At 43.2% G+C, this 11,859-nt stretch overlaps 1 protein-coding gene across 24 annotated transcripts in view; it reads left to right on the top strand.

The window, feature by feature from the left end:
- The window catches only part of LOC104913192 (uncharacterized), an 81,393-nt gene extending 69,897 nt beyond the window's left edge, over positions 1–11,496 (top strand). For 21 of the 24 annotated variants that reach the window (XR_014886344.1, XR_014886343.1, XR_014886341.1 and 18 more), the window contains one exon: positions 564–11,496. The gene's annotated coding sequence lies outside the window, so the exon portion shown is untranslated. The remainder of the gene's footprint in view (positions 1–563) is intronic. The other 3 variants (XR_014886335.1, XR_014886340.1, XR_014886324.1) reach the window with 3 other exon arrangements.
- The last annotated feature ends 363 nt before the right edge of the window (positions 11,497–11,859 follow it).

Genomic DNA, 11,859 nt, shown 5'->3' with positions numbered 1-11,859 from the left:
AACAAAACAAAACAAAAAAAACAACAAAACTTTAGCCTCGTTCAGCCTCAGATCTGATTGAAAGAGCTGCCCTGATTTATTGGTGTCAAACAAACTATGTTTGGATAGAATGCTATTTTGTAATGGAAAAAGTATCAGTGGAAGCACCGCCTCTCAGCACTGCTTGGGTTGGATGAGTGCTAAGCCTTAAATTATGATTGTGCTGCTGAAGAAAAGGAGGACTGCTGGAAATGTTGCAGCTAAGAGGCCCGTCTCTCACTCTTCCAAATAAAGGTATCTGTGGAATCAGTCTCAGCAGCACCACCAGATCTGCTGGTTAAGTACTGGGCAATATCTGCCTGCTCTGTGCTGCACCTGCTCTGCAGAGCAGATGGGAAGGGGTTTCTCATTCCTCTTCCACCAGATGGGTTGAGCTGTAAATGTGGACCAAAGTTTTGGGAATGTTTCACAGGATAAATTTTCTGTACACATGAACTTAGTTCAATAATCTCATTATTATTATTATTATTAACGGTTAAGCACTTTTATTTTGCCTAACTTCTTGTTCTTGCACATTCCCTCAGCCAGAAACCTTCTACCAGAGGATTGCTACCAGGATGAGTCTGCAGGGACTGCCCAGAGACACCTGGAAAATCAAGTGCCAGAAACTAGTGGTGCAGGAAAGCCAGCACCTCTGTTGATAGATCAGTTTATACCTACAAGAACTTGTCCCACCAAACCAAAAAAACCATCATCCTACTCATGTACTTTTCCCCAAAACGTCACAAAAGTTACTTTTAAATCTGATCTATCTCCATTTGAGATGCCACTGAGACTGTAGGTGTGACTAGAAGATTATTACCAAATATAAATTTAATTCAGCAAAAGTTATTTGGAAAAATCAACGTTTGATAGGCAACTGAAAAAAAATCACACTGCAGTTATCAGAGTCCTTTGCACATTCTTCCCAGCAGACATTCTGTCTGTCTCACCTGTGGGGAACTACTCTTGGTCAAAATGCTGCAGATGTTTTAAAATTTAAAAAAAAAAAAAAAAAAAAAAAAAAAAAAAAGGATGGTCTTTGTCGTGTAACTTTTAGTAGTGTTTATTTTGCGTGAGCAAAATTGTCTTCTGTCTTAAGATGTTTAATCATTATTTGAAAGCCACTTGATGAATAGAAGAGTGTGTTCTCCCACACGGGACAAACATATTTTTAGACTGATTCGTAATAATTTATTTCTGTCGAAGTGGAATGCATTAATTTCTCCTACTGGTAAGGGCTTTACTGCTGCTTCTTTTCCTAAGGTAGATGGTTCTGCTCTGGGAGCATATTAACTGATTTAAGTGGATGCAACCAGGTACTCAGTTATGTCACGGTTATCTCAACGATCTCTTAAGGAACACTGAGTACTTATTTTTGTGGATACGGTGCACTCTGTGTTTCATCACAGACCTTTGTCACTTTGTTATTCATGGAATTCAGATTACAGCAATCTAAAAGTCTCTCCGTCCTTGCTAGTGCTCAGTGACACAAAATAAACCCACGTACTAAGGAGGAAAAAAAAAAGAAAGACCAAATAAAACAGTAGAAAGAAAAAAGAAAGAAAATGAAAGCAGCAATGTGGAAACACACAGCTATAAAGGGAAGTGTTATTATTTGCTAATAGTTTCCACATAGAAGTTAGCTGCTGAGTGCCGGGCTCTGTGCAGTGCAGGGGGATGCAGCCAGCCATCTGCCTCCTTGTCCCTCCTGATGTAGGCAGAGCGGGACCACATTGCTCTCGAAGTTCCTTTTTTAGTAAAATCATTCCTTGTCCAAGAGCTGCTGGCCCCACCGTGTGCCAGAAATACTTTGGTCCTTTGGGACAGGCAGCCCTTGGCCCTGCCCAAGCCCCAGTCCTCCCAGCCCACCAGGTCCTTCCCAGCCAGAGCTGGTGGCAGCACTGCTCCTCATTTTATTTGAAGGGAAGCAGGCAGAAGAGATTGACTATTTATTTATTTATTTATCTGTCTATTTTTGGCACAGGATAGATAATAACTCATGCGTGGCTGTAAAAGACTGTACGCAGGGCAGGATGTCACAGGCTGCAGGGTGAGAAGCTCTTTGTGTTGTCATCGGTTTCTTCCATACCTGGTTTTGCCTCTTCTGTGCTGCTGCCACTGGGATACAGACCCAGAGCAGTGATGTCATTCTGCTGCTGGCCCTGCCTGCTCTGACCTTTTCCACTCTCAGAGAAAGTTTTGGCCCTAAAGCCTTTGCCAGGAGTCATCCCTACAAATCAGGATGCTCCCCGTCTGGGTGGAGTGATGCTTTGGATGGGACAAGCTGCTATCAGGTTGTCCTCAATGGAGATGTTTGAGAAAGGCAGAGGGAGAATGAGGAGAGGGTAGAGCCGAACAAAATGAGCTCAAAGTAGCACAGGGCTCAGAAGTGGTGCTGGGTATCTCATGTGCTACTAACGAGGCTGATAAGGATCCTGAGAGGGAGAAGGAAGTGGGAAAGATGGCCTGAGATCCATTTGGATGTCAATGAATATGAAGTAGGGATGGAATTAGGGTGGAGAAGTCATGGTTGGATAAGGGTCGAGTCGAGAAACTTGGGATAGACTCCCATTGAGATGTTTAATGAACTGAGCTTCTGTCTACTAAGATGGTGCTTTCTCCAGTAGCTGTACAGAGCTCAGCGCCCATGGTTCAGCTCTGACCCTCCTGTGTCTGCCAGCAGATATGTCATATGTCTGCACACATGCACTATGTGGATAGAGCGGGTGGTAACAAGTGTGCAAGAACATCTCTAGTCTAAGGAACTGTATACTGCTCACTGAGATGATCCTTAGTGATAGAGTCATGGAATCATTCAAGTTAGAAGGGACCATTAAAGCTCATCTGGTCCAACTCCCCTGCAATGCCCTATCAAGTGCTTGGAACCCCATCCAGCCTGACCTTGAAAGTCAAGTACTGACCAAGTAGTGACCAAATAATTCCTATGTGCTGGGAGGTGAGTCTGGGGCTTCAGGGCAAGGCAAGGTGGTCCCATGCACCTGAACGGTATCCTGATGGACTGGATTTAGTTCTTCAGCTACCTGAAGCCTCCTTTTGTATTTTTGAAAAAAGAGTTGCTTTTCAAAGGCATTGAGTGTTCCCATTTGCAATAGATATTAATAAGATTTGGGTTTTACAAGCATAACATATATGTCTCTGAGAACTAAAATTTCTGGCCAGTTTGGATACCCTAAAACTGGAAAAACTTTTTTATTTTAATCTGATTATATTTCATCTCTCCCTATTCTCATAACATGTGATTTGACTGCAGGAATACTTAAGTTGGTTTTTGGATGACCCATTAATGAGAAGTACAGAAAGCCTGTGAGGCTCTGAGCAGTCCTGTCTTGCTGTTACTTGATATCGGAAATAAGGCATAGTGTAATGCAGTAAACATGAAATAGAAAACCAAACATAAAGTCGTTAAAAATGTGCCATCTGGTCTGTGCAGACGAGGAGCAGAAAATTCTTAGGAAAACTCTAAGGAAGTTCTTAGGAACTTAACTGCTGTTGCTGAACTGAAGTTAAGGTAAAGGTGGTGCTTATGTACGTCTTTGCATAGATGAGGTCTGAGTTCAGCTGCTCGTCTGACATAGAGACATATTCATCCTGACACCAGGTGTTATGTTGCACTAGGAATAAAGAGGCCACTTGCTGAACAGAGTGAGCTGTACTCACAGTGAGGGATGGTGGCATTGATGGGCCCTGTGTTAGAGGCTGGAGATGGCTGATCCATTCCTGCAGCTCCAGACCCTGCTGGGAACCTGAACTGTTAACCTGAATGCTCATTTTTATGTGTTTTCCACTGAAACTGTTTAAAAGCATCTCTGTTGCTGTGAATTCTTGCCTATTTGTCATAAAGGGGAAAAAACACCAAACAGGAATTAACAAGAGGATTTTCTTTGTGACTTCAGTGCCTCATTAGGAGGTTTATGATCAGGCTTTGGGAAAGCTTTCCTTGAATTATTTTAAGGTTCTAATGATAAAAACCTCGGGGAGGTCATGCACATGGGAGATTTAATACCCCTTCAGAACCATCTGGCATTAGATTACATGCAGGGAAAGAACAAAATCTGGCAGTAATATTCATCTCCATTAACCCAGAATACAGGCTGATATGATTATAGCAGAGAAAATGCTCTCACTCTGTCACTAGGAAAAGCTCTTAATAGACCCAGGCTAAATTGGTTTATAAAACTGAAGACTTCTTGAAGCATGGATCTGCCTTCTCATTGAGTGCATTAGCTTTGGCTTTTAATATGTTTTATATCTTTTTAACGTTGACAAATAATATGTCAAAGCATAAAATATTGCTAGGGTGAAAGATGGTGTTTGGAGCTCCCAACTTACTCTGTGAATACTCTGTGAATGTTAGCGGTGTAAGCACAGCCTTGGAGCATGGTCCACTCATGCTTTGCTTCTACCTCTTCTCAAGAGCATCAGCAAGATCACGGTCCCAGTGACATCATCCTCAGCAAAACTTGTAATGCTGTTGGTGGCAATAAGATCCTGTCAACTGCTTTTCTGAGAGCCCAAACCAGCAAAGTGCTTAAGCAAGCACTTGGCCTAAAGCACAGTGAGCACTTCAGGATTTACGTACTTTGCTCTAAGAAAGCCAGTATTTAAATTCTTGGCTAAACCAGAAGTTTAGGAGAAAGTAGAGAAAAGAGAAAAGAGTAAGAAGAGGACCAGGAAAGCCGCTGTTCTCTGCCCCTCAGTGTGAGGGTGTTTGATGCAAACCCTTCTGAGCGAAGCACTACAGAGACACAGCCAGAGTCACTGCCCTGCACCCGAACTGCTGGCTCTCCTCTACTTGGCTGCCTGGCAATTCCTTCATCCAAACAAGCTCATCTTGTTACTCCCCATCTGCACAATGACTTCTCCAGACGTGGTCTCTCTTCCCCTTCAACTTTTCCTTTCCTTTCACCTCCTCTTCCCTCCAGTCTCAGCTCTATCTCCGGACAGCTCCTTTCCTTCAGCCAGAATTATGATTCCCTCGTTACATGGAAAGCAAAACCATATGGGAGACAAGAAAAGGCCATTTATCTCAAAGTCTATTAAGATGTGGAGACCTCTCACTAAGGCTCCAGTTCAGCCAGCCTTTCTTGCATATATTGCTGTCATTTCCTTCCACCAGAACAGGGATGTACTCCTGAGGCAGACTTGCTAAAATGCTCTTAGCTTGTCATCGGGTTTGTACTTAGCATGGCTCTGCATACAATACATTTAAAGGAAATAAAAAATTAAGACATTGTCACATCTTTTCCCTCAGCCTTCAAAGCCACCTCTGCAAGTTCTCCCTATTTTATTGTCATCCTGGGACAGAGTTGAGGAGCAGTAAACAGAATCAGCATGAAGCCTGGCGAAGGGAAGTCACCAAATGGATGCTTCTACCTGCGTGACTGGGAGGGTTGACGTTACTGAATTAACAACTGCTTTAGGATGAGAGAGCAGAAGATGGCTGCTCTTTTAATTTGGGGTGAAACCCTCCATCTTTTACACTTCTGGGGAGTAAAGAGATATGGAGCCCTCTAAGACACAACTGCTGGAGTCCTGCAGTGCCTACTGTTATGTTTCTGCTCCCTTCTCCAGGGTTGTAACATATTTGATGATGGATTTACGCTGCAGTTGGAAACCAGAACCCAGGACAGCCTGTTCTCTTGCTTTGTGCTATAAACATAAATATACTCGCACAGCCATTTGTAGCTGGTTCTTTCTATCTGCACAAGGATTTTATTATCTTTCTCTAAAGCGGTCTAAAGGGGAGCAAGAGACTGGGAACAAAAGGAAGTGCTTGAACAGGAACAAGAATAAAAAGGAGCAAAGGGCAGGAAGTTGCTAAGAGACCACGCAAGCAAGAGTGGGGAATTAATGGCAGATATCAAAGCAGCTATTGGAAACCTCATGTTTTCCTATAAGGGCTCATTTATTGAGGAGGAGCTGCTATCGGAAGGCAGCAGTGTTGCTCTGGTCTGAAGTACATTTGTAACACGGAAAAAACTTTCTCCCATCTCCAGTTTTGTTCTTTGCAGGGTGAGTTGCTAAGTTAATGACAGGCCTTTAAATTAACTAATGATATGGAGTAGCAGAGCGAGTAATATGGAAAAAAATGCAAGCAATTATGGTTTAAATAAACCTTATCCACTGCATTATTAGAAACTACCTGAGCTGAGATTTCAGCAGTGTTAGGTTTGTTCTCAGCTCTCCCAAGTGAGAATCCAGGTCCCACAGGGTTGAACAGTGTGGGAAATGCTGAGTAATTCCAGCACTGAGCTCTCAGCTGCTGTCTCAAATTCCAGATTTTCACCTCCTGGTTTTGTTGTTACTTTGCCTTTAATACACTATGTATCTTTTGACTATAAAAGAACCAACAAGACAAGACAAGCAGGTAAGGGAGGGCAAGAGAAGAATAATTGTATTGAAAGGTACTTACCTGATAATGTTGGCAATGGCCTAAAAAACCCACACTAACCTCCTCAGTACCTCCCAGTTCTGGACTCAATTTGAGATTACATCTGCCATAGGGTGATAGTCTTTCTAGATGATCTTAATGTCCTTTCCAACCTTAATGATTCTGTGATAGCCCATCGGGCACAGCCACTCAGAGCAAGGCAGGGTGCTTTGCTTGCACAGGCAAAATTATTGCGGTCTTTCAACCGCTGCTCTGGGAGAAGTGTTCCAGCTCTGCTATGTAGAATGGTTCCAGCTGTTCTCCATTCCCCCAGAGATATCATCAGAGAGCAGTCGCTTACACTGAGATTACGTTAATGATATCAAAGGGTGTGGAAGAAGGCTGCTAATTAGTAAGCCCTCAAGGCACAAAGATATAAATAGCCCTGAAGCAGCAAGAGAGTAGATCCAAATCTGCAGTCTAACATTATGTCGAGCTGAAAGCATTATGTGTTGACTGATTCCACCAGAGTAGAGTGATTGAACTTTCCTGTTGAGCAAAAAAAGCAGGGCTTGTTTTGATTAATAAAGCTCCATGTCAGATTGTGCAGCATATTATCCATTTATTGTGCCACTTGCCATGCCTGAGACAGGAGCAGCAGCAGTGAAAACATGATAGGCTGGGATGAGCCTTGATTTTGGAGAAAAAATATTGGCTCGTACTTTTGCTTATTAAAATAAATAAATAAAATAGCACCTATCTCTATTTTCATTGCTTTAAACACTTCCGGGATCCAGCCAAAAGGCAAAGATTGTGGTAAGCAGCTGATATTTGTCAGCAGAGAATTTGCTAGAAAAATAAGGCTATCCCAACTAGCGTGGTCACAGTAGAGAGGAAATGTCAGTGCTGAGGGAGATGGAAATCACAGCATGGCCCTGCAGAGTCTCTGCAGGCTCAGGACTCACATCCCTCATCTCACGGCACTTGTACCAGTTCACTCCCCATTTTCTTGCATGTCTGCAACTGGAAAACCAGTCAGCTCTCCTAAATTGCCATCCTGTATTTGGATGTAACTTATTGTACTCCTCCACACTTTGCTCCTTGTAAGGATTACTTACATAAAGTTGTTGCATTGTTTTTTTCTACTGTTGTTGGGTGTTTTTTTTTTTTTTAATTTTTATTGTTGTATTGTTGGGTTTTTTTAAGTCCTAGGCTGTTTTTTTGAACACCACACCAACCAGCTGCTTGCAGCAGATTGACAGCACCACCACCCTGCGATAAACTTACAGATTTTGATTTTCCAGTGAAGGTTGGCTGTAAGGGAAGAGGAGGACAGGAAAGCATAAGAAATAACCCAAACTTCCCTTCCAAGCACCATCCTGGCCATACGCATGGACTTGCACAGCTGTTCCCAAGCGCGGTATCGGAGCACTGCACGTAAGGAGCACTTCTGCAGGACCACACAAGTTTGCTGCTATTCTTAAGCTGAGCCTCGCATCTGGGAAACTCCTGCCAAGTCGTTGGAGACAGTGGCACCTGGGAAGTATTATATGAGTCTGTATTGCATCATGAGAACCCTATTTGCACTTAATTACACAACTCCCTCTCTCCTCCCAGTAGAACGAGCGGGACAGATGCTACATCTACAAAGCGAGAATCAAACACATTTTTTAAGTGGAATCTGACAGCCTGAAGCCTAGAGGCAGGCTTCAGACCAGATCCCAGCAGTGAAGATCCTCACAGTACTGAATGGCTCAGGCCAATGAGTTTTTGTGCAGGGATCCCACATACCCTGTTATTGGCCTGTCTCACGCTCCTACCTCCTTATGCAGAAATGTAGTTGGGGAGGTTTTGACTGCTATCCTCTTCCTTGGTCTTTCTCTGTGCGCCTTTTACAGCCAGAAGCCTGGATGTTATATTCACAAGGCTCCTGCCACGTCTTTTCTATGGTGCTGGTCACACTGTGTTAAGAAGCCTTGCAAGGATTCACCTGTGGATTGCACTGGTGCCTCTGGATTTGGGGCAGGTTAACAGACATCAGTTGGGCTAATCAATGAAGACGCTCTGACAGGAATGAGCGATGGAGAGGCAGGAAAGCCCCACACTGGCTTTGCTAAGCCAAGATAAGTAACAGCAGCACCACCACATCATGTTTGACAGGAGCAGATCGTCTCAAAACAGGCAGCTGGCAGGTGGGCTCAGATCCACCACTGGCTAACACCTGCCTGAAGCCCTGTGTTTGTTGCCTGGAAGGGCTGGCAGACACTATTGCTGTTCTGCAGGCCATCCCAGACTGTATGGCAACAAATGTGCAAACTGCTCTTTTTAAAGCAACTCATTGGAAGTTTGGATCCCCGTGTGCATTTCTAATCTGAGCTCATTACTTAAGCCCTTGCAATTGTATGAAACTGGAGGCTTTACCATTTTATTCTCTCTTCATAAGTCAAATCTCCCATCCTTTGCCATATAATCCAAGACTGGAAATACCTTTTCTGTTTATGTCACACCATGGTAATGCAGTCACTGATCTGCCACAGGCTTCAGCTGCTGTAAATTTCTTTCCTACTGCCCTCTCCCCACCAGCTTTCTTGCAGTGCTTTCTGACTCGCAGGTCTGGGCATTGATTCAGTAGTTTCTTTAAAGAGGGCCCAGAAGGTATGATGGAAAAGTATGTTTATCAGATGTGATATAGTTGAATGAATACAGTAAATGTTGTCGTACACAAACAAAAATACAGATCCAGCAAGGGAAGTTTTAATGTGCCCATCTCAAAAATTTTGCAGATAATGATTAATGCTGTGGATGAGAAGTGGGGTTCCCACAACCTTTGTGTTGACTATTAATCTGCATGGAACCAACTTGCACAAAGTTTAAGTCAGTGCAGATCACCAACTATTTCTGTGCAGCTCCTCTTCTGATGATTTTCAAAATAAAATGGGAGATCTTCCATGTTTCACTATAATATTTGTCTGATTCAATTTTCCATTTGTTTAGGCATTGTCTACATTTTAAAACAGGAAAAAGAAATATAGGTGAGCAAAGGTTTGCTGTGTTCTCTTCCAGATTTCCAGCATCTTCTCAGATGGTTGGTAAATTCACTCTACGGACAAATGATTGAGGCTTTTTCACACACATTTTCATTTTAATATTCATTAAATGAGAAAACATTAGGGCACACACAAAAAAATAGTTCAGATTTCATGTTTCCTTCAGCGTGTGGTGTAAGCATGTTCTTCTAACTACATACCAAGGCTAGCTGGTGTTTTGCCTATTTGGCACATTCAGAAAACATGCATGCCTAATTTTGCAGCTCAAATATGAGTCATTATTGCAATTTAATGGTTTATATGCTGAGTAACACTGTGTCTTTGAATAAGATGATTAGCATTTGCAATGCTGGATACTGTTAGGTGAAACAATATTTCTTGTATCAGGATTGCAATTGATTTCTCCTCTATAAAGAAGTTTCCCCTCAGATCTCGGTAAGGCATTTTCCCCCCAGGTCTTCAGGAGCTGTGCCCCATGGTCAGGTTTCCCACAGGTCAACAGCTCAGGTTCCTCTGGTGCAGGAGAAAGCACCACAAAGATGAGCTCAGAGCTATTACTGCTTTTTGGCTCTCTCGAATATGATAGAAAGTTTGCATGATGAAATTCCTTTCAGAATTGGAAAACTGATATTCATTCACATTTGAGGCTTTTCTGCTTGTGTGTCATCTGGCTATGTCATTACTCAGGAGCTCTGCTGGCCAGGGAATGTAAAGTGGAATTGCTGTAAAATACCTGTGGTATGAGATGGTACCCATCATTGTTGTTGCTTTCCTCCAAACTTTTCGGACCGGAATTAATTCTGTTTTTTGCATTAATAACTGAGCAGTGTTCAGCAGTGCAAATTCTTGTACCTTGTTTTGTGGATGTATTTCTTCATGAGAAGTAAGACCTGCCATGCCCCACAGGGAGTCCAATCCAGCTGCTGCATGGGCAGGCAGAAAGAAGTCTTGGACACAAAAACAACAAACAAACAAAAAAAAACAAATAAAAATCAACCAACAAATTAAAACTTCTTGGAAAGTTGGGATCTTGGAAACTGCTTGGATCCTGCTGGAACTGGAAGCGCCTGTGTCTGCAGCACTCTGTTGGACGTCACTTCTAGTTACACATGTGCCTAAGTATTTTGTGGGGCCGGGCTCTCAGAGCCTGCAGAAACACCCACACACTTCCAGACACTGTCCAGGGACACAAACACTTCCAGTTTTTCCTCTGGAGAAACCCAATTTGTCCTTGCCTGCTGAGCAGAGACACCGTGATGCACCCTGCATGGATCTCCTCACCGGGCAGGGAGTGACGGACGTGTGGATGGATGGACAGACGGGCAGATGGACAGACAGACCACCACACACTCGTCAGGCAGCAGCTGAAGGTGCCGGATTTTCCTCTGGCTGCTGACAGCTTTCCTGGGCAGCAGGAGGATGCTTGGGCTCTGGATTTGTTAGTGTTATTCCAGCCAAGCTCTGCAGCCAGACCATCTCACACCAGCTGCGTATTATCCGGAGCCATGCAAAGAGCTGTTTTTAGAGGAAATGCTCGTTTCATAGGGTCTCCTCTGGTCTAGGAAACAATATTAGATGTGTGTGCTGCTCCAGGAACAGACAAAGAATATTAACTGTGACTCTTACTCATGGTGCAGGTATGAGGGAGGAGGAAAACTGCTCCTCTCCTTTTTGGCCTTGGCAGGAGCTTGGCTCCTGCATGAGTCCTCTGATTGAAAAACAAAATGGGTTAGATCAAAGTTTTCCTCACTCATGCTCTTTCCATGTCACAGAGTACAAGGCTGGAGCTGGACTCTGTGCTGCCCTTTGTGGCTCAGTGACCTGGGATGCTCTGCCTGGCCAACACAGCAAGAAGCATTCCATGGCTGCTTGATGGAAAGCACAGATCGACTCCAGCTTCTGCCTACCTGCTGCCCAGTGTAATCTGTAGGTTGGCAAATCCAGCCTTGAGCGAGGCTTTGTTTTAGGTTTGAGTACATCACGTTTTTGAGAAAGCCTAAGTTTCCTTTATATCATTTTTAATAAAAAAGAAAGAAATCCACCACAAAAGTATGCATGTTGAAAGAGTCAAAAAACACTGAAAAAAAATGAATAGATCATCATTTCAGGGAGACAAGCACTGGGAATTGGTTAAGCCACTGTTAGTATCTCTTTCACTCTCTGAGTGATTTTAAACTGTATAGTTCTGCTAAAAAAATTGAGTAAAGAAATCTTTCCTCGATGTCTTCCTATCTATTCCTTCATTTTCTCGATTAGTATTGCCAGACTTCAGCGCAGTTATGTGACCGGTGCTAGACCCTTCTAACTGGATAAGCCAATGCTTTCTCATAACAATACAAAACAAATATAAATAGATTCAGGGACAATTTGTCCAACAAGGATCTATAGCACAGAGTGGAT

The sequence above is a fragment of the Meleagris gallopavo genome, chromosome 14, assembly GCF_905368555.1.
Source record: "Meleagris gallopavo chromosome 14, MGAL_WU_HG_1.1, whole genome shotgun sequence".
In the NCBI taxonomy this organism is placed as follows: Eukaryota; Metazoa; Chordata; class Aves; order Galliformes; family Phasianidae; genus Meleagris; species Meleagris gallopavo.
The sequence above is the reverse complement of the archived record's forward strand: the minus strand, read 5'-3'. Positions and strand labels throughout refer to the sequence as shown.